The sequence below is a fragment of the Oryctolagus cuniculus genome, chromosome 5 (genome assembly GCF_051225735.1).
Source record: "Oryctolagus cuniculus isolate XC-2025 breed Fujian yellow rabbit chromosome 5, ASM5122573v1, whole genome shotgun sequence".
Lineage (NCBI taxonomy): Eukaryota > Metazoa > Chordata > Mammalia > Lagomorpha > Leporidae > Oryctolagus > Oryctolagus cuniculus.
In genome coordinates this window covers 132,416,141-132,437,343 of record NC_142871.1, presented here as the reverse complement: position 1 = coordinate 132,437,343, position 21,203 = coordinate 132,416,141, and the positions used below count along the sequence as shown (strand labels likewise).

Here is a 21,203-nt window from a genome sequence, read left to right as displayed (position 1 = left end):
CTGATGGCCTGGAAAAGCAGCAGAAGATGGCCCGAGTACTTGAGCTCCTGCACCCACAGGGAAGACCCAAATGAAGCTCCCAGCTTCAGTCTGGTCCAGCCCTGGCCGTTGTGGCTATTTGGGTGAGTGAACCAGTGGATGGAAGATCGCAATCGCGATCTCTCTCTCTCTCTCTCTCTGTTTCTCCTTCTCTCTGTATAACTCTGCATTTCAAATAAATAATCTTAAAAAAAAAAAAAAAACCTAACTGCCTAGCTACACCACAACATTAGTAGTCATCTCTTAGACGTAAAAAAAAAAAATTGTAGCTATTGTAATGGATGTGTAGTGGTCAGACATAACTTTTTTAATGGATCATAACCAACCAAAAAATGTCTGGAAGATAATACTGTAGATAATACCGTAAGACAGGGAGGGCAGGCAGGTGGGCGGGCACAGGGGAGTATTTTATTCTTAGAATTGTTTCTATGAGAGAGCAGTGTTGTGGCGTAGCTGGTAGGGCTGCCGCCTGCAGTGCCAGGAGACCATTTGGGCGCTGGTTCAAGTCCCAGCTGCTCAATTCCGATCCAGCTCTCTGCTATGGTCTGGAAAGCAGTAAAAGACAGCCCAAGTCCTTGGGCCCCTGCACCTGGAAGAAGCTCCTGGCTCCTGGCTGTGGATGGGCCTAGCTAGCTCCAGCCATTGCGGCCATCTGGAGAGTGAACCAGCAGAAGGGAGACCTCTCTCTCTCTCTCTCTCTCTCTCTCTCTGTGTCGCTACTTTTCTGTAACTCTGCCTTTCAAATAAACGAATAAATTTAAAAAAAAAAATTGTTTCTATGAACTACAATTAATTTGTTCTTTTTATCATCACATTTAATATCACATTAACTTGGGATTTGATGAGATTATGTTGTAATTATGCATTTGCTGTGATCCTGAGAATCTAATGTGTTAATAAAGTCCTTAAAAAAGTAAAAAGAAAGGAAGAAAGAGAAAATGCTAGAAGAGGAAGGACCTAGAACCAGGATCTGTGGGAAATGGAGGGAGGGTATTTGATTTGGGGAAAAGAACTCTGAAATATCTGATCTCAGACCCAGTTCCTGGCGTTTTAGAAGCGGCGCTCGAGCCCCCAGGGGAAAGCGAGGGGGCCCAGACTCCATCCAGGATTGTTGTGCAGCCTCCCAGAGGCAGAGTGGGCGCCGTGAGCTGCCTGTGTCTGGCAGCATTCAAGCACCTCCTCACACTGACAGTCGCTCAATCCCATTCGCACTGGGCGCGCACCTCCTCAGCCCTCCAACAGCGCAGGGGCCGGAGGACGCAGAAACAAACATGAGGCGTGGCGTGACCAGCGCCGGCAAAGGCGAGCGCAGGGCAGGGGACAGGGCTTCCCCAGGGCCTTTGCTGCTGGGCTCAGACGCCGAGGGGGCGCTTGAAGAAACCCTGGGACTTGGGACTAAATAAGGACCTTTCCATTTCTAAGATCCTGAAGCTAGACTGCATAAAAACAGGCTCCAAGGGAGAGCCTGGCACTGCAAATGAGGCTGTTCTCGGGTTCTTGGGTGGCGTGCTGGGCGGGCGAGACAGGGAGAACCCAGAGCAGTCTTCACATGTGGGTACATGTTAGGGAAAAAGCAAGGCCCAGACACTGCTGCTGATAAAGACTACCACGTGAATTCCTTTTGGAAAAATTTTTTAGAGATTATTTATTTGAAAAGCAAAGTTACAGAGAGAGAGAGAGTGCTTCTATCCGCTGGTTCACTCTCCCAGATAACCACAACAGCCAGGGCTGAGCCAGGCAGACACTGGGAGCCAGGAACTCCATCTGGGTCTCCCACATGGGTGCAAGGGCCCCAGCACCTGAGCCATCCTCTGCTGCTTTCCCAGGCGCATCGGCAGGGAGCTGGATAGGAAGTGGAGCAGCTGGGACTTGAACTCACTAAACGCAATCCATCACAACAACCGCTGACCTGTGAATTCTGAGTAGGTGTGGTGACTGTGGACACACACACACACACTCGTGCTGCGCATTTTATTTTAATCTGTCTCCAGACCATGTCAGGAGCTGGTGACTTGGGCTGCCTTCCCGTGGGCACATGTCTGGGAGGCAGGTGTGGGAAAGAACCTGTATCTTCCAAACCCTTTGAATCATAACCCTGTGAGCCAAGTGCCTCTTTCAAATGAAAGCAAAACAGGCAAAAGGTGCCATTTTGGGAGACCCTAAAGGCGCCTGCGTATCAGCCTGCTGAGCGACCTTGACCTTTCCCACGCCCCTCTCTCCCCAAGCTCAGTCTTCCCTCAAAAGAGGCCTCCCAGGGAGCTTCTCTGTTCTATCTGTTCACTGGCTGGTTTGGTAGCATGCGATACTTGTGCATGTAAGGGGCACAGTGCAGTCCTGTGATAGATACACAGCATAAACCCTTCACGCCAGGCCACTCACCTTTCCATCTCCTGGTCTTCCTGTCTTGGAGCTACTGGCCCCTCTCTGCCCGTTCTTCACACAGAACAGAAGCTTTGTCCTGTGCCTGTCACCCCTGTGCTGCAAACACACACCCACCGCCCCTGCCTCTAGTAATCACTCTTGAATTCAGATCAAATACTTACATATAAAATTTGTAACTTCCAGGGCCAGTGTCATGGTGCAGCGGGTTAAAGCCCCTGCCTGCAGTGCTGGCATCCCATATGAGGGCCGGCTGGAGCCCCAGCTGCTCCACTTCCAACCCAGCTCTCTGCTAAAGGGCCTGGAAGAGCCGTGGAGGATGGCCCAAGTGCTGGGGCCCCTGCATCCACATGGGAGACCCAGATGGGGCTCTTGGCCCCTGACTTTGGCCTGGCCCAGCCCTGGCCATTGTGGTCATTTGAGGAGTGAACCAGTGGAGTGAGCCAGTATCCCAGACACACTCTCTGTCACTCTGCCTTTCAAATAAATACAATAAATCTTCAAAAAGAGAGAGGGAGAGAAATTTGTAATTTCCACCTACGAGAGAGAATGCGTAGCGCTTGTTTTCCTGTGTCTGACCTCTTTCTTTTTTTTTTTTTTTTTTTTTTTTTTTTTTTTTTTTGACAGGCAGAGTGGACAGTGAGAGAGAGAGACAGAGACAAAGGTCTTCCTTTGCCGTTGGTTCACCCTCCAATGGCCACCGCGGCCGGCGTGCTGCGGCCGGCGCACCGCACCGATCCGATGGCAGGAGCCAGGAGCCAGGTGCTTCTCCTGGTCTCCCATGGGGTGCAGGGCCCAAGCACCTGGGCCATCCTCCACTGCACTCCCGGGCCACAGCAGAGGGCTGGCCTGGAAGAGGGGCAACCAGGACAGAATCCGGCGCCCCGACCGGGACTAGAACCCCGTGTGCCGGCGCCGCTAGGCGGAGGATTAGCCTAGTGAGCCGCGGCGCCGGCCTCTGACCTCTTTCATGTAACAGTGACTCCTGCCAATTTCCCCCAGGCGCCTGGACCCAGGTTCCCCAAACACTCACCCAGGCCTAATACTTGGGGTCCTGCAGCTGGGGCAGAGTCCCAGGATCTGAGCCACCAGCAAGCTCCCAGTGCTGCTGGGCACCGACCACCCTATCGGCGGGAAGGGTCTAGAACTCTGTACACTCCCAGAGAGGCCCACGGGTCTGAATAAGGAGCCCTGGCTAGGAGGCGTGGGGAGAGTGTGATGGTGGCGGCTGGCAGAGCGAGGCTCCCCATCTGGTCCCAGCCTCGGCCCTGGGGGCCACTGCCCACCACACCTGCCCTCCAGTCCCACCTGCTGCTACCCTACAGCTGGCACTGGCTTCCTGGCACCTCCCCCAACTGCCGGCTGAGGGGCCTAAGGGGAGGATGCGGGTGGTGGGGGCAGTGCTGAGCCCCGCCCGAGGGCAACCTGCCTAGATTTCACTCCTTTCCTGTCTCCATGGGCCACAGGTCTGTGGGTCCCCTGTCTCCTGCCCTCCCTGAAAAACACAGATGCCAAAGCGAACCTCCTTCGGCCGACCACGTGTGGCACAGCCTCCACCTGTGTGGAGAGCAGAGGTCCAGGTGCAGCGGGACCCCCCCTTGCATGGGCAGAGGGCAGGCAGCCCTCGGCAGGGATCTCCTCACCACTAGGTGGGAGCCGACTTGCAGGCCTCAAAGGCAAGCTGCCAAGCGCCCCCGCCGCACCCCTCAGCCCTGGGGCCAGGCCGTGTGGGTTTCTCTGATGAGGCGTTGTCTGGATGACCAGCCCTGCTCGAGGGTGTACACTGCAGAGGGAAACCATCAGGCCGGCCCCTCACAGGGGGCAGCATCCCTGGCTGGAGCCAGCAGGGCCCCCTGTGACCACCCAAAGGGTGCCAGGAAGGGTGCCCCTCCCCCTATCATCCCTTCCCACCCATGACCATTGCTCCAGGCACCTTCATTCTTTCAAGATGAGAAACTGCATCTCTTACAATGCTCCCACCCATAGGAGAGGGTGGGAGAGGTAACTGAGTAGTTATCAGTCATCTACACGTTAGTGTGAATTAGGTGATCAGTCCTGAGATGTGGCACCTGGAATGGGCCTTGTGCGACCCCTGCAGCCTGGAAACCTGGAGTAGGAGGTGAGTGGTGCAAGGTGGTGACAGGTGACTGGGCTGTGAGGGAAACCGCAGGTCACCACCGGGGCAGGGCACCCTCACTCTTCCCCTTTATAGAGTCTCAGAGCTGAACCAAGAGAGAGGGCAGAGGCAGAGCCAGCAGCAGCAGCGCCCCACGCTGCCCCACCGTAAAACGCCTCTGAAGTCCCCCGTTTCACCTGCAATTTCATTCAAACGCAGCATCTTTCGCCATAATGTATTCTGGGAAATAACAGCGAGACGCATTCAGTAAGGAACTGTCTTCTAGGCACCAGATAGGCCACTCTCAAAGTTTGTTTTTTTCTGGGGCAAAGACCTTTCTGAATTTGGCACTATCTGCAAATATCACCTAGGCCAAAAATTGAAATCTGTGGGGGCCAGGACTGTGGCACAGCCGGTAGAATTGCTTCCTGCAGTGCCAGCATCCCATATGGGCACCAGTATGAGTCCCAGCTGCTCCACTTCTGATCCAGCTGCCTGCTACTGTGCCTGGGAAAGCAGTGGAGTGGCCAAGTCCTTGGGCCCCTGCACCCATGTGGGACACCCAGATGGAGCTCCAGGGCTCCTGGATTCAGCCCGGCCCAGCCCCAGCCATTGCTGTTGTCATTTGTGTGTCTTTCCTTCTCTCTTTCTCTCTTGTTTTTTTAAATATTGAAAGTAAGAGTTACAGAGAGACAGAGACAGAGGCAAAGGCAGAGAGAGAAATCTTCCATCTGCTGGTTTACTCCCCCAGTGGCTGCAATGGCTGGGGCTGGGCCAGGAGCCAGGAGCTTCATCCAGATGGATGGGTGCAGAGGCCCAAGCACTTGGGCCATTTTCTGCTGCCTTCCCAGGCACAGTAGCAGGGAGCTGGATTGGAAGTGGTACAGCCAGGACTCAAACCTGTGGCCATATAGGATATGGGCACTGCAGGCAGTGGCTTAACCCAATATGCCACAGTGCCGGCCTGGCACTCTACCTTTCAAATAAATAAATAAATAAATCTTTTTTAAAAAATTAAACTTTGAGGTGGTCACTTGATGCAGCAGCTAAAATGTATTTGGCAGAATTCCAGCTTCCTGCACGTGCTCCCTGCAAGGCAGCGGTGACAGCTCAAGCACTTCGGTCCCTGCCAGTCACATGGGAGACCTGGATCAGACCTGGCACTCCCAGCTCCAGCCTGGCTCAGTCCCTGTCGAGGACATTTAGGGAGTGAACTAGTGGATGTGAGACCTCTCTCTCTCTCTCTCTCTGTTTTTCAAATAAAATTAATATAATAAACATTTGTTAAGTGAAGGTTGGTTGGGGCAAGGGGAAACAGGTATTCTTGTTCTGAAAGGAGACACCATGTTGGACAACTATGAAGCTTACTCAAGTGTTAGATACGCACACTTTTTACCCAACAACGTCTTCTCTAGGAATCAGGTCAACAACTGGGAGAAACGACATCCAAGCGCCTTCAGAGCTACTCCACCTGTGCTGGCCCTGAGAGGCTGGCCCGAGCTTCTACCCATCTTTGAACACCTTTGCCAACTCTGAACAAAGACCAGAAGCTAGATTTCCCCACCTCCAGGCCAGGATTCTCTCACAATACCTCTTTTTATTTTTATTTTTTAAGATTTATTTTATTTTATTTGAAAGGCAGAGTTACAGAAAGGCTGAGGCAGAGAGAGAAAGAGAGAGGTCTTCCATCCGCTGGTTCACTCCCCAGATGGCTGCAACGGCTGGAGCTGCTCCAATCTGAAGCCAGGAGCCAGGAGCTTCTTCCGGGTCTCCCACGTGGGTACAGAGGGGCTGACGCACTTGGGCCATCTTCTATTGCTTTCCCAGGCCATAGCAGAGAGCTGGATCAGAAGTGGAGCAGCCAGGTCTCGAACTGGCGGCCATATGGGATGCTGGCACTGCAGGCAGTGGCCTCACCTGCTATGCCACAGCACTGGCCGCCCCCACAATACCTCTTAAAGAATGGTTCAGCATGAAAGAGTAAAGTCATAACAGCATGGCAGTGGGTGCTGTGGCACACTGAGTTAAGCCACCACTTGTGACAGCTGCATCTAATATTAGAGTGCTGACTTGAGTCCCATGACTCTGCTTCCAAACCAGCTTCCTGCTAATGCACCTGGGAGACAGCATGTAATAGCTCAAGTGCTTGGTCCCTGCCTCCATGTGGGAGACTCAACAGGGTTTCTGGCTCCTGGCTTTAGCCTGGTCCAGCCCTGGCTGTTGCAACCATCTGGGGAGTAAACCAACAGATGGCAAATATCTCTCTCTCCTTGTGTGTGTGTGACTCTGCCTTTCAAGTAGATGAAAATTAGTTAATTAAAAAACAATAGCTGGGGCCAGTGCTGCGGCTCACTAGGCTAATCCTCCGCCTGCGGCGCCAGTACCCCGGGGTTCTAGTTCCAGTTGGGGCCCCGGACTCTGTCCCGGTTGATCCTCTTCCAGGCCAGCTCTCTGCTGTGGCCTGGGAAGGCAGCGGAGGATGGCCCAAGTGCTTGGACCCTGCACCCGCATTGGAGACCAGGAAGAAGCACCTGGCTCCTGGCTTCGGATCGGCACAGCACACCGGCCGTAGCGGCCATTTGGGGAGTGAACCAACAGAAGGAAGACCTTTCTCTCTGTCTCTTTCTCTCACTGTCTAACTCTGCCTGTCAAAACAAACAAACAAACAAACAAAAACAGCCGATGCCTACAGGAGCTTGATTTGTGCCTGGCTCTGTAACACACACTAACTCATCGGTTCTTATAAATTAGCTACTATTTTCATTAGCACCTATCAAGTGGCTGAGAGAGGACTTATACCAGGCAGGCCCCCATGCTCTGAACCACTGCTCTCCACTGCCCTCCCCTCTATCTGCCAGCGGGCACATGCCTGCATATTAGCTACTATTTAATAAGCTACTTCTATCTGCTAAGCCGCTGTGCAAGCTACTCTGAAGTGCTTCAAAAAAATTTATTTGAAAAGCAGAGTTACAGAGAGAGAGGAGAGACACAGAGAGATCTTCCTCCACTGGTTCACTCTCCAAATGGCCAAACAGCTGGTACTGGGCTAGGCTGAAGTCAGAAGCCAGGCACTTCCTCCGGGTCTCCCACGTGGGTGGTACATGGGCCATCTTCCGCTGCTTTCCCAGGCACATTGGCAGGCAGCTGGATGGGCAGTGGGGCAGCCCGGACTTGAACTGGCGCATGTGTTGTGGGATGGTGCCACTGCAGATGGTGGCTTAACTCACTGCACCACAGTGCCAGCCCCTCCACAGCGCTTTTTCACAAGACCTCTGCATTCCGTGTCGTGAGTGCAGGAGGTGACCCTGACCCGAGGGAACTGAAGAAGAAAGCCAAGGCCCCGTGTCTGTGTGTGAGAGGCCAAGGATGCGTGGAGGGCGACAGCAACACTCCTGAGACTTGCGCAACCCCATGGCTCTCAGAGCCCTGTCCTTATCTCGTTTGATCAACTTGCCGATCCTGCCAAGCACTTTTCATGATCTCTGCTCCGGGGTGAGGAAACCAAAGCTCTCCGAGTCACAAGGGGCTGCCCCCAAGATCATCCACCCAGGCAGGGGCGGAGCTGTAACCTGAGCACAGGTCTCATGACTCCCGTGTGCCACAGGGCAGTGCCATGCAGCTGCGGAGACGCCTGGCCCAGGGCTCTCCAACCTGCTCCAGGATTCGGCTCCCTCTTCCCCCTGGAAGCTGTTGCAATCCTGCAATGGAGAGAGGAGCTGTTGTTTTGGTCTTGGGTCCACTGGGAAAATTCACAGTGATGGAAAACGACCTGGACTCCAGCAGCAGTTGAAATGGAGTTCTGCCCCAGACATTTCTTATACAGTCGGCAGACAATATTTGCAATGCAAATACACACCGAGACTTCTGCAGTAACTCTGCAGGTACCAACCGGCTGACACTGTTCCGGCCAGAGCTGTTCCGAGGAGGGAGCATCCCCAAAGTCGCGTTCTCAACCAGGGCAAGGTGGAAGGAAGGGAGGGTAGGAGGAGGACTGCATGTAAATTCACTGAGGTTGGAGAAGACGTTCAAGGAAGTGAAGGAATGGTTGGGAGGGTGCGTGGCGCATATGCGGTTCTGGTGGAGGCAAGGTTGGTCCTAGATGTCCAAGGGCCACAGGAGCAGCACTCGGGGTCAGAGGGGAATCGTAACTGGAGGGAATGGTCTAGAGGGGAGAGAATACAGGCCCAAAGGTGATCCTGTTGCCTTTGGGATCAGATGTGTTTCCTAATCCAGTCTTTTGCATTTGAGAAAGGCAATGTAGCTGGGGCCGGCGCTGTGGCGTAGCAGAAAAAGCCACCGCCTGCAGTGCCGATATCCCATATGGGTGCTGGTTCAAGTCCCGACTGCTCCACTTTCCATCCAACTCTCTGCTATGGCCTGCGAAAGCAGTAGAAGATGACCCCAGTCCTTGGGCCCCTGCATCCGCGTGGAGACCCGGAGGAAGCTCCTGGCTCCTGGCTTCAGATGGGTGCAGCTCCAGCAGTTGCAGCCATCTGGGAAGTGAACCAGCAGATGGAAGACCTCTCTCTCTCTCTCTCTCTTTGCCTCTGCCTCTCTGTAACTCTGCCTTTCAAATAAATAAATAAAATCATTAAAATAAAGAAAAGCAAAGCAGTGTGGTGTTATATTATTTCGCATGCCTCTAGCAGGGTCTGGCATAGTACCCTCTAACAAAACACTTCAGTATTTCTGCCAGGAAGTGTATGGGTAACCCATACCAAGTGGGAACACAGGCCAGCTGCAAACAGCCCTGTGTCAGTTCAGGTCAGGGTCTGTTGCCAAATGCGTTTTGTTTTCAGAGCTTTTGGGTATTTGGAGTTGTATGTAAGGGGCGGAGACTTAACAGGAAGTAGATGCCACTCTGGGCCAGCTCGCTCTGTGCTGGGCGCTCTGCTCAGCTGATACGGGTGCCTTGTCTCACTGGATCCTATGACCGTGTATGGGGTCATTACCCTCAATTATCAGTGGAGACAATGGGTGCCCATGGATGTTGCATGACTGGCCCAGGTCACTCAGCTGGTCAGCAGCTGGGCAGGGACGTGACCGCATCTCCCCATGGCTCCAAAGCCAATGCTTGTCCTCGCCCATTCCGCCAGCCTTCCAGTTCTGTCCGGGTCAGCGGCTCTTCAGTGCTGAAATTACCCATCAAGGCACAGAAAGAAGGGGCCTCTGGTCTAACAGCCAAGACTCCCACGTCCCACATCGGAGTGCAGGGGTTCAGTTCCCAGTTCCTGCTCCCGACTTCAGCTTCCTGCTATTGCACACTCTGGGTGGAAGGCTGTAGTGATGGCAGATGGCTTCTGCACCCACGTGGGAGACCTGGATTGAGTTCCTGGCTCTTGCTTTAGCTCTGGCCCAACTCCAGCCAAACTTAAGCAGATGCAGTCATCTGAGGAGTGAACCAGTGAATGGGAGCTCTGTGCCTCTCTGTTTGTTTGTGTGTACATCTCCCATGTCTCAAAAAAAAAAAAAAATTGTGGAGGAGGTGGCGTTATAGCATAGCAGGTTAAGGCACCACCTGCCATGCCAGCATCCCATATGGGCACCAGTTTGCATTCTGGTTGCTCTGCTTCCTATCCAGCTCCCTCCTAATGTGTCTGGATGACAGTGGAAGATGGCCCAAATACTTAGGCCCCTGCCATGCACATGGGAGACCTGGATGGACTTCCAGGCTCCTGGATTGGCCTGGCCTAGCCTGGGCCATTGTGACCATTTGGGGAGTAAACCAGTGGATGGAAGTTCTCTGTGTGTGTTTGTGTGTGTGTGTGTGTGTGTGTGTGTGTCTCTCTCTCTCTCCTTTCCTCCCTCTCTGTAACTCTACCTTTCAAATAAATAAATAAATCTTGCTTTTAAAAAAACGGGGGGAGGGGAGAGCACACCAAAAGCGCATGGCCGTCCCGGGCTGCCACAGTGAGTTCTCACCCTCTGTTTTTAATTGTCTTAGGGGACACCCAGCTCACCATAGCTCCCCAGCTGAGCAGGACAGGCAGCCACTCGTGCCCTGGGCGGGGCTGGGTGCCTGGTGGTCGGCGCCTTTCCACTCTCCAGAACATGCTCAGAGCAGTCCGGTGCGGGTGGACAAGAGGGTCTGCACACGCACCACACCCGCCCCGACGCTCACCGATGTGTGAGCCCCCACACCTCCCGGCCTGGGGTGTCCTCCGCTGCACACGGAGGCGGTGACAGCACTGCCTGCTGCTCCGTGGGGACTATGTTAAGGAGCGAGGTTGAATCCTGTGAGCAGAGTCGGCCTCAAACAAGCACTTGGCCTTGCTCCTATGAGGAAGCCTTTTCTGCCCCCCCCACCAGCCACTGCCCCCCTGCCTGCCCACTTGGCTGTCAGGGCCACGTTCCCCACTCATGTGTCTGCCTATCTGTTCCTTGCCCTTTTGCTCTAACACTTTGAGAGTCAGGGCATTCAACACCGGGCTGGCGCATCACCTGGACCCAGGACATGCTGCCGGGCTGGCTGAATGGCTGAGAGGCCCTGCCTGCTTACAATCCCATTGTGGAGAAGGTCCTCAGTCTGAAAGATGCAACCCCATTCTCATCTTCCACAGGCATGGTACAGAGTCCTGCTTCCTGCACAGGTGTGGGCCGTGGGGTTTGCAAAAGTCACCTGAGTGGTCATCCCAGCCTCCATGCAGTTGACAGTCCACGCTGGGCCCCCGATGGGATGTTCCCCCCAGGGGACAGCTGCCAGGGACAGGACAATGTGAGATGACTCACCGATGTGCATGTCATCCTTGCTCAAGGTAAAATAGGGCTGGTGGGTAACCATAGTAACCATGTCACAAGAAGCATGGGGCCAAGAGCATGCCTTTGAGTGGTGGGCAGTCATAGTGCTGGGGTGGGATGTCTCAGAGAGGAAGAGGAAGGGCAGGAAGGCTCTGCACTGGTGGTCAGGGTTGGGACAGGATCGGAGTGCAGGGTCAGGGTCCCTCATGGCTCTCCCTGGCTTAGGATCCTCGGTGTTCAAAGTCGGCTTCTGCCCTCCCTGAGCTGATGCCCCCAGACTCAGCGCTCCTCCATGACAGGTTTCTGCTAACTTTTTTTATTATTATACAATTGGCATACTTTCATTGTTTAAAATAAAGTAAAAAAAGAGAGAAAGGGAGGGAAGAAACACAGAACCAGAAAGGAAAAAAATCTATAATCTCATCTTCCAAAAGCCACTTGGCTCACACCCCCACCCTTCATCCAACCACTCCTCCCTCCACCCACTCACCCATCCTTCCATTCATAGCAAGAGTTCTTGCCTGGCATGTGACACAGTGAGTTAATCCAGTGCTTGTAATGCCAGCATCCCATATTGGAGTGCCAGTTCAAGTCCCAGCTGCTCTACTTCTGATCCACCTCCCTGCTAATGTGCTTTAAAAAAAAAAAAGTTTTTAGTTGCAAGCAATAGAATCCACTGTAACAGAAATGGAATTTATGAAACAATGTTAAGAAGCTCACAAAGACCAGAACAAAGCCAGACACCCAGGCTCAATGCTCAGAGAGGACCCCGGGATCACACTGGATACTTTTGCAGCTGGCCCCCTTCACCCTCCTTCAACCACCGTGGAAACCAAATTCCAGACCGTTCCCCATTTCTCTCAAGTGATGAAAGAAATCAGAACGCCTGCTTCCTCGTCACTGTCTTCCAAATCAAAACCTCACATGAGTACTTCTGACGAACGGAACCTGGGTCACACACCTACACTCAATGCCGTGTCATCTGGGAAAGTGAATTTCTGTCTTTAGGGAGGTGAAATGTATGAAGTGGGAAAAAACCATGAACAGGAAAGTTGATCAAAAGATGGCAAACGTTCTTACAAATATGGGACGATAGGACTTGCCTCGTTCTCTGAATGCGCAGGGCCTGGCACACAGAAACTCAACACAGGAAGAAGGGAGGCAAGACACAGGACACATGGACGCTGCTCTCCTAAGCCAGGCTGGATGGAGTCTAGCTGCTTGAGGACACAACAGTCCTGGGGCTGCATGGAGATTGTGGAGGACGGGGACTCCCTCTCCCAGCACAGGAGCACAAAGCTGTCCTCCCATGCTGGCCATATCTGAAGCTACTTCAAAACATTCATGGAAAGGGGAATTAAGAGGCAAGTTTAGGGGCAGGTGTTGGGCCGAGAGGTTAAGATCCTGCATCCCACATTGGAGAACCTGGGCTTGATCCCTGCTCCAGCCCCTGACTCTAGCTCCCTGCTAATGCAGATCCTGGGAGGCAGTGGTGATAGCTCATCACTGAGTTTATGCCACCCACATAGGAGACTGGGGGCTGAGTTCATGCTACACACACAGGAGAACTGGGTTGAATTCTGACTTTGGCCCACCCCAGCCTAGTCCTAGTCACTGTGATTTTTTTTTTTTTAGATTTATTTTGTATTTATTTGAAAAGCAGAATTACAGAGAGAGGAGGAAATAGAGAAAGGGATCTTCCATCTGCTGGTTCACCCTCCAAATGGCCACAATGGCTGGGGTTGGGCCAGGCCAAAGTTAGGAGCCAGAAGCCTCTTCTGGGTCTCCCACGTGGTGCAGGGGCCTGAGCACTTGGGCCATCTTCTGCTGCTTTTCCAGGAGCATGAGCAGGGAGCTGGACTGGAAGTGGAGCCCCTACCACCCACATGCAAGACCTGGAAGAAGCTCCTGGCTCCTGGGTTCAGCCTGGCCCAGTGCCAGTTCATCTGGGGAGTGAACCAGTGGATAAAAGATCTCTCTCCCTCCCTCCCTTTCTCTTTCTCTCTCTCTCCCTCCCCCTCTCCCTCTCCCTTTCTCTCTTCCTCTCCTCTCTCTCTCTCTCTCTGCCTTTCTGTCCCCAGAGAGACAAAGCCAGGAGCCAGGAGCTTCTTCCAGGACTCCCACATGGGTGGCAGGGGCTCAGGTACTTGGGCCATCTTTAGCTGCCTTTCCAGGCACATTAGCAGGGAGCTGGATGGGAAGTGGAGCAGCTGAGATTTGAACCAGTGTTCTGATATGGGATGCCAGTGTCACAAGTGGAGGCTTAACCCACTGCCCCACAACACTGTCTCCATTAAATTTATTTTGGTGCAAAAAAAAAAAAAAAAAAAAAAGTTGAAATCTGGGCATATGAGGCATCTTCAAAAAGTTCATGGAAAATTCATATTATGTAAAAAAAAAAGAATACAGGTTTCAAATTTTTTTTGCCTCAAAATAAACTTATGCTTTATTTCCCTTTCCATGAACTTTGGAAGTCCCCTCGTACAAGTTGATGTAACAGCTCTTTGTGCACATCCAGGGCACAGGAACTTGTCAGCACATCCCAGTAGTCACTGTCTCTGTAGCCCACCTGTTGGCACCATGGCACCTGGGCTGTCCCTGAACATCCCTCACTCCCCAGTCCCAGAAGGGTTTGGTGAGGTCTTTCCTCACACCACAGCTGCACAGGCTGCCCTCCCAGGGTGACAAAGATCTGACAAAGTGCCCGCCCAGTGCTGACAAAGATCACCAGCACTAAATTCAGGTGGGTCCTTTACAACCTGCCGTGTCTTCGGGGTCCAGGTGGGGTACCCCAGAATTCTCTGGGCCGTGCCTGTCATTAGATGATGCAGGAGCTTCATCAGTGTGTGATGCACACGCCTCAGTAACAAGGCGGCTGTCTTGTTACAGGAATAAGTAAATGCTCGCCAGGTTCAGCGAGGGAGGCTGGGTCAGCATGGCTGCCAGGAGAGCTGAAATCGCCAGGGTGCTGGCCTGGGAGCCAGGCAAAGCTGCCCTCCTCCCTGACCCCTCCAGCAAAGGTCAGAGGCCCGCAGCTTCGCACACACCTCTCTTTCAGACTGCCTCCTTGGCTCTGCCAGTGAGCTTGCCTTGCCTTTGTGCCCTAGCACTGCGACGGGTGGGCAGAGGCGGGGAGGACCAGGTCAGGGCGGAGGCTGCAGGGAGGGAGCCGCCCAGAGCCTCACAAAGGCAGTCTGCAGCCTCCCCCTCTCCCTGCCCGCGCGCAGCAGCCGATGGGTGTCTGGGGTATTGCAATCCAATTAGGGTCCCCTCCCCGCCGCGCGCCTCCCAAAGGTGCAGACTGGGTGGGGCGGGTGGCTGCGTCGGTTTGAGCATCCTGCCCCTGCTCCCGTGGCAGCACGCTCCCGACAGGCTGCTATGACAGCGCCCGTTTCCAGGAGACTGTTGGGGGGCCTGGGGTGGGGGAATGGTCTGTTTTGGCAACCTGAGGGGCCCCGGGTAAGGGGGGGGTGGGGAGCCGCAGGCCGCCGCGTTATTTGCATAGCAACCCCCTCCCGCCCCGGGCCGCGCGCTGCTCTGCGGCAGGCGGCGCGCCCGGCCCGCGCCCCAGCCCCAGCCCCGCGCCCTCCGCCCCGGCGCGCCCTGCGGCTCGGCGCCGCCGCGCTGACACCGCCTCCTGCGGCCGGGGAGGTGGAGGCTGCACGCCGAGCTGGGGCATTTCCGGAAAGGCTGGCGCTCTGGGGAAGTGGGAAGTGATGCCTGGGGACCGAACGCAGCAATGGGGGCGGGTGCGGTGTAATCTCTGCCCAGCCAGAAACAAAGTCGTGGCTTGGTAGCATCCAAACGCACCTGCAGAGGGGGAGGAGGGAGGTGTAGCTCGCAAAGTGTTTGTTTAGGTGAACGCATGGCTAAGCCCTGGGAGGTATTCGGAAAATGTCTTTTGGATCATTACGTTTGCAAATATGTGTGCGAGTTTGGAAATCGGTAAGCCTGGAAAAATATTTCTTGCCTAGGAATATCAACGATACGCTTAGGAAATAGTCTCAAATACTGGCAACAGGGGACCTGGTGACGAAGTATTATCTGAATTTGTAGGAAGAAGCTGAAAGAGAAAATGGGCAGCTCTTAGAGTCTCCTCTCTCTCCTGCCCACCCCACCCCAACCACACATGAGTGGGTTGATGCCAAGGGAGATGCCAGAGCTTGGACGTGTGCACATTTACTGCCCAAGGACACATGCCCTAGGCTGGAACCCGAGAGGGGGTTGGGCAGGGGCGAGTCACCCCAGCTGAGAGATCGCATTTCCCTGGCAGCTGGCCAGGGGGCAGCTCCCAGCTGCACCTGTTTGTGGGGCGATTTGCTTTTATCAGTATTGACACAGCAGCAGGGCCAGGGAATAGCGTGGTAATAAATAAATGAGGCGGGGGGGAGGGGAGAGCCAGGGCTGGAGCCACCCAGGCGAGGCAAAAATGCTGAGGTCTTTTTTCGCTCGAATGTCAGCGCGTCCAATCCAGTCCCCCCCCACCACCACCACCCTGAAATCTCCGAGGACTGCAGAGCGGGCTTGGCATGGGGCTCTGGGTCTTAAAGAGATAGAACTGCGGAGCCGGAAGTACCTGAAGATCCTTTTGTGCTAGGCGTCCCTCACGCGCCGATGTCAAGGTTACCTGCCTCCCTGTCCTGCCGCTTAGGGTTTGTGGGAAGCCTCAGCCGAGGAAGGGGCCTTCTCCTCTGTCTGCCAAGGTTGAGATCGGGGAGCCACTTCCAGATCTGGGGTTCAGGCAAGCCCGGGATAAAATCCTGACTGTCCCACTGAGGCAAAGGCCCGGGAGAATTCCTCAGTTTCCTCCTATGTTCCTTTGGCTGCTCGCCTTGCCTATCAACACCCCCTTGGTCCCTTTCAAAGCTTTGGAGAAAATGCAATACAAGACATCTGGGGCCTCTGATATGTTCCAGAAATGAGAGAGAGGAAGCCTGACCCTCTCCTGGTCACCTCCCCACCCACAGGACCCGACGTGGCCACTTGGCTTCTGCAAGCTCGCTCACCTCTGCGCCAGTGCAGTGTGGTACAGTAAGTAGGATGTAAACAAACCTGTTCATCAGAAGCCACCTGACCAAGCCCAGAGATAAACTGCGCTTGTGAAAATTGTTGGCAGTGAGTCACTGCGTGTTTCAGCCCCAGGGGGCTAGTGCACGGGCTAAGAACATGGTTTCAGTTCTCAGGTCACTGGGCCCTCACCCCAGCCCTGCCACCTGCTAGTCCTGTGCCCTGGGCAGGTTATTGCACCTCCATTAGCCTTGCTTTCCCCAGCTGTGAGAGGGGGATAATAATACGCCCTAAGCTTGTCGTGAGGCTGTAATGCATGAAAACCTTGCTGTGAGTGCCTGACTTGGAGAAAGTGCTTAGTCTTGTTGGCACTTGGCGTCATTACTGTGAACCGCGCAAAGCCGGCAACTCTGTACCCCGGGTCCCCACGGAAAGCTGAGTGTTCGGTAGAGCCGCCTCTGGTCGGCTGAATGGACCAAGAGCAAGGCCCCTGCAGTCTGCTGGGTGGATGCCAGCGGCGGGCCGCCTGTGCCACCCGCACGTGGGAGCCAGCAGAGGGTTAAAAGCCACTCTGCCAGTCCCCAGGCCCCAGAGGCAGCAGCGCCTTTGATCCCTGAGTCTCCTCTCTCCCGGGATGCTTTCAAGAGAGGAAAACAGGAAGTATCTCTGATAGCCCGGCTTGCTTTTTTTTTTTTTTTTTTTTTTTAATGGTGGGGGGTGGGAGGAGGATGGTCCTTTGGGTCACATTTTGCCAGGAAATCAGCCTCCTTGCTTTCAAATGCCGGGCTTCCAAGGGGGCAGATAATCCTTCTTGCTCTGAGAGGAGGATGTGGTCCCCAAACCCGGAGCTTCGGGGTGGGGCGCCCTCCTGTTACCAGCTTGCAGGTGACTTCAGAGCAGGTATGCACGCCTTTGACCAACTGCCTGACTCCAGGCTGCACCGTGAGGTTGTGGCTCAGTCTCTGGTGTCCGTAGACCCAAAAGATAGAGGCCAGAGAAAGCAGAGAAGGTGGGGTGGACACAGGAAATTGAGGACGCTGTGGAGGAGAAAGGGTGTGAGAAGACAATAGGAAGAAAGAAACAGAGAAGAACAAAAGGAAAAAGGATGGGGCGAGTAGGAAGAGGCGAGGTTATGAGAATTTGCAGCCAGGCAAGCAGATGCCTTCTAATAGGCGTCCATGCAGGAGCAAACTGTGAACTCCAGGGACGGGGAGGATGACAGCAAGGGGCAGGGGCAGGAAGGAAAAGTAATCGCCTCAGGCTGCAGAGCTGACCCTGACCCAGCCAGCCCTGGACAGCGGGACAGCGGGCGACTGCCAGCCCTTAGAGAGCGGAGCTCCTCCTTAAACATGCTTGGTGAACTCAGTTACCCGTGTGTGCAGAGGGCACGCCAGGGACCTCCTCAGGAGGCAGAGGTGTGAGCTCCATGGGTGGGGCCCTGTGTCAACACTGCACACTTCAGCTCTCTGCCTTTCAGTATGTCAATTTCACCTAAGAAGAGCCACAAAAGTAATCATCTGGGGGCCCCTGGCATTGTGGTGCCCTAGGCTGAGCCGCTGCTTGCGACGCCGGCATCCCATACCAGAGCGCCAGTTGGAGCCCCCACTGCTCTGCTGCCAATCCAGCTCCCTGCTAGCGCACCTGGGAGAGCAGCTGGATTTGGCTCGAGTGCTTGGGCCTCTGCCTCCCACCTGGGAGACCCTGATGGAGTTCCTGGCTCCTGGCTTCCTATTGGCCCAGCACCAGCTGTTGTGGCCATTTGGGCAGTGAATCAGTGATGGAAGATCTTGCTCTCTCTCTCAAATGAATAAATAAAATAAATCTTTAAAAAAATAATCATCACCCAGTGAGTGCGGGGGTGGAGGCAGAGGTGGAACCAGACAGACGGAATGCTAGGGATTGTTGAATTCGGGCCATGCTACATGGAAGTCCATTATTCCATTCTGTTGACTTGGAATTTTTTAAAAACTTTCCACAATAAATTTTTTTTCTTTTTAATTGTCTATGATGTGTCACTGTTGTCCTCCAGCAAATCCCTTTGAGGCTACCAGGAAGGCAGCTGGGACATTATCTAATCTGGTCTTCCTGTTGTAAATGAGGAAATTGAGGTGTACCTTGCCTTGTTCAAGGTGTTCCCAGATAGCAAGTGGCAGAGTGGACGATGGCGTCTTGGGCGGGGCAGCACCCTTTTGACCTTTTGACCCTCTCCTGCTTCTGGGACGGCAGCTCCGAGCTGGTCCTGGCTGCAGGTGGAATCTGCCCCTCACCCTGGCTTGTCTTTCCCTCCCCCAGGCACAGGCAGGCTGCATGGACCCCCAGGGTCTTCAGGCTGCTGTCAGTCTGCTCCCCACTGCTTCAGTTCTCCAAGGTACTCCTGAGCTTGCCAGGCACAATTAGGTCCCCTCGTTTCAATTTCCAAAGGTGGGAAAGGAAACTCACAGCACACAGAGGTTTCCAGTGACAAAGGGAGGAGAGCCTAGGCCTCCACACTGCCACAAAGGGGCATGGTCTTGGGCTTCTACTTACCCAACAGGGCTGTCAGGAGGACCTCCAGAGGGGCAGAGTCCCAGAGTATTTGGAAAAGAAAAAGGGAGGGCTGGCGCCACGGCTCACTAGGCTAATCCTCTGCCTAGGGGCGCCGGCACACAGGGTTCTAGTCCCGGTCAGGGAGGCGGATTCTGTCCCGGTTGCCCCTCTTCCAGGCCAGCTCTCTGCTGTGGCCAGGGAGTGCAGTGGAGGATGGCCCAAGTACTTGGGCCCTGCACCCCATGGGAGACCAGGAGAAGCACCTGGCTCCTGACATCGGATAGGCGCGTTGCACGGGCCGCAGCGCGCCGGCCGCGGCGGCCATTGGAGGGTGAACCAACGGCAAAAGGAAGACCTTTCTCTCTTTCTCTCTCACTGTCCACTCTGCCTGTACAAAAAGAAAAAAAGAAAAAGGGAAAATAAATAAGTAAAAATAATTCAAGGGCCGGTGCTGTGATGTAGTGGGCTAAGGCCTCTGCCTGCAGTGCCTGCATCCCATATGGGCACCGGTTCTAGTCCTGGCTGCTCCTCTTCTAATCCAGCTCTCTGCTATGGCCTGAGAAGGCAGTGGAAGATCGCCCAAGTCCTTAGGCCCCTGTGCACCTATGTGGGAGACCTGGAAGAAGCTCCTGGCTTCTGGCTTTGGATCAGCCCAGCCGTCGTGGTCATCTGGGGAGTGAACCAGCGGATGGAAGACCTCTCTCTCTCTCTCTCTCTCTCTGTAACTCTGCCTCTCAAATAAACTCTTTTTTTTTTTTTTTGTAAGTTTTAAGGATTTTATTCAGTGAGAGAAATGGGTAGGAGAGTGAGGGCTTTATCTAATGGAGAAAGTAAAATCTACAGGCTAAGTTAGGATCCACTCCAAGCAGAGAGCAGGCCAGGAGCAAGCCATGGGCAGCAAGCTTGTGTGGAGGCAGGAAAGCAGGGAGTGGGCGGCCCGAAGGCCACGTGCCCCGAAGGCACGGGCAGCAAGGGCAATAAGGGAGGGGCCCACCGTGCTCCAGGCCTTTGGGTACATAGCCTGATTGGCAGGTGGGCATATAGGTGGGGTCAGTTAGGGGCATGAGAGCACCAGGGGGCGTGGTGAAGGCGTGGTCTTCCAGCTCACAAATCTAATCAACTTTATCCTATCTGCCTGCCTACGTCATTTCCCCTCAGACAGATTTGAGGCAGCAGCGTTATCACAAAGTGAGAGAAAGGGGAGCGTGGGGGTCACCGAGACAGGGCATTCTTCACAGACTCAGGAGGGCCCCCTGCATTTGTGGACGCCTTGCACAGTGCTCCACGTGGTGTCCTGCTGACTCTTCCAAGAGCCACTGTTGGCTTGTTTTATGGTGGAGGAAACGGGGTGCTGAGACCACGCAGACAACCGGCACCAGGTGGCACAGCTGATGAGGGCGGGGCTGGGCCCCCAGCCCACGTGGTCCTGGGAGGGACCTGCCCGGCCCGAGAACTGCTCCCTGTGCACCTGGGCCCTGGACTCCCAGTCAGGAGACTGGACCCAGGCTGCAGCCTGGCTGCCGTGCGTCCTGGGCCACGTCATGCCACATCTGCAGCTGCGGAGCGGTGATAATAAAACCTGCCCCACCCACCGCACAGGGCGGGGGAGGATTCCATGAAATCAGTGACACTGCACGGCCACTGAGACAGCTGTGAGGGGCTCCAGCAGCCAAGCCATGGCCGTGATCCCAGCAGAGACGTGGCCCTGGATGGGCCCCAGGTGGCATGCCAGACCTTGGGTCAGTGCCTCAAGTGTAGAAGTGAGCTGGCCGTCGTGGGGTCTTCCCAGGTAGTTCTGACGCCAGGCGGAGGAGAGATGGTGCACACTGGGCCCCTTACCTATTCTCCAGACAGACACTTCAGCACATCACCTGAGGGGCAACCTGCCCCCAAAATCCACCACAGGGGCCAGTGCTGTGGCGTAGCTGGTAAAGCCGCTGCCGCCGGCAATGCCAGCATCCCATATGGGTGCCTATTCCAGTCCCAGCTGCTCCTCTTTTGATCCAGCTCTCTGCTGTGGCCTGGGAAACAGTAGAAGATGCCCCAAGCCTTTGGGCCGCTGCACCACTTCGGGAGACCCGGAAGAAGCTCCTGGCTCCTGGCTTTGGATCAGCACAGTTCCGGCCATTCAACCAGTGAGTCAGTGGATGGAAGACCTCTCTCTGCCTCTCAAATAAAAATAAATAAATCTTAAAATTAAAAAAAAAAATTCACCAGAGCCTCTCTCTCCTGTTTGTTGTGAAACAAACAGGCTTCAGCTACTTGGGCAGGATTTAACTGGCCACCAGCCCCATGGGTAAGTGGATCACACTCAGCCTCACGTGGGCACCCTGTGTCCCTGCGAGCAGTTCACATGTTTGAATCCACAGTCAGAGTTACCCTCGCAGTGAAGAGGGAC

At 54.5% G+C, this 21,203-nt stretch overlaps 1 long non-coding RNA gene across 1 annotated transcript; it reads left to right on the top strand.

Annotated features, from left to right (window-relative positions):
* The first annotated feature begins 8,223 nt into the window (after positions 1-8,223).
* Positions 8,224-9,140, top strand: LOC149126674 (uncharacterized). Its single transcript, XR_016234630.1, has 2 exons — positions 8,224-8,415; positions 8,787-9,140. It is a non-coding gene; the product is annotated as an uncharacterized LOC149126674 (long non-coding RNA).
* The last annotated feature ends 12,063 nt before the right edge of the window (positions 9,141-21,203 follow it).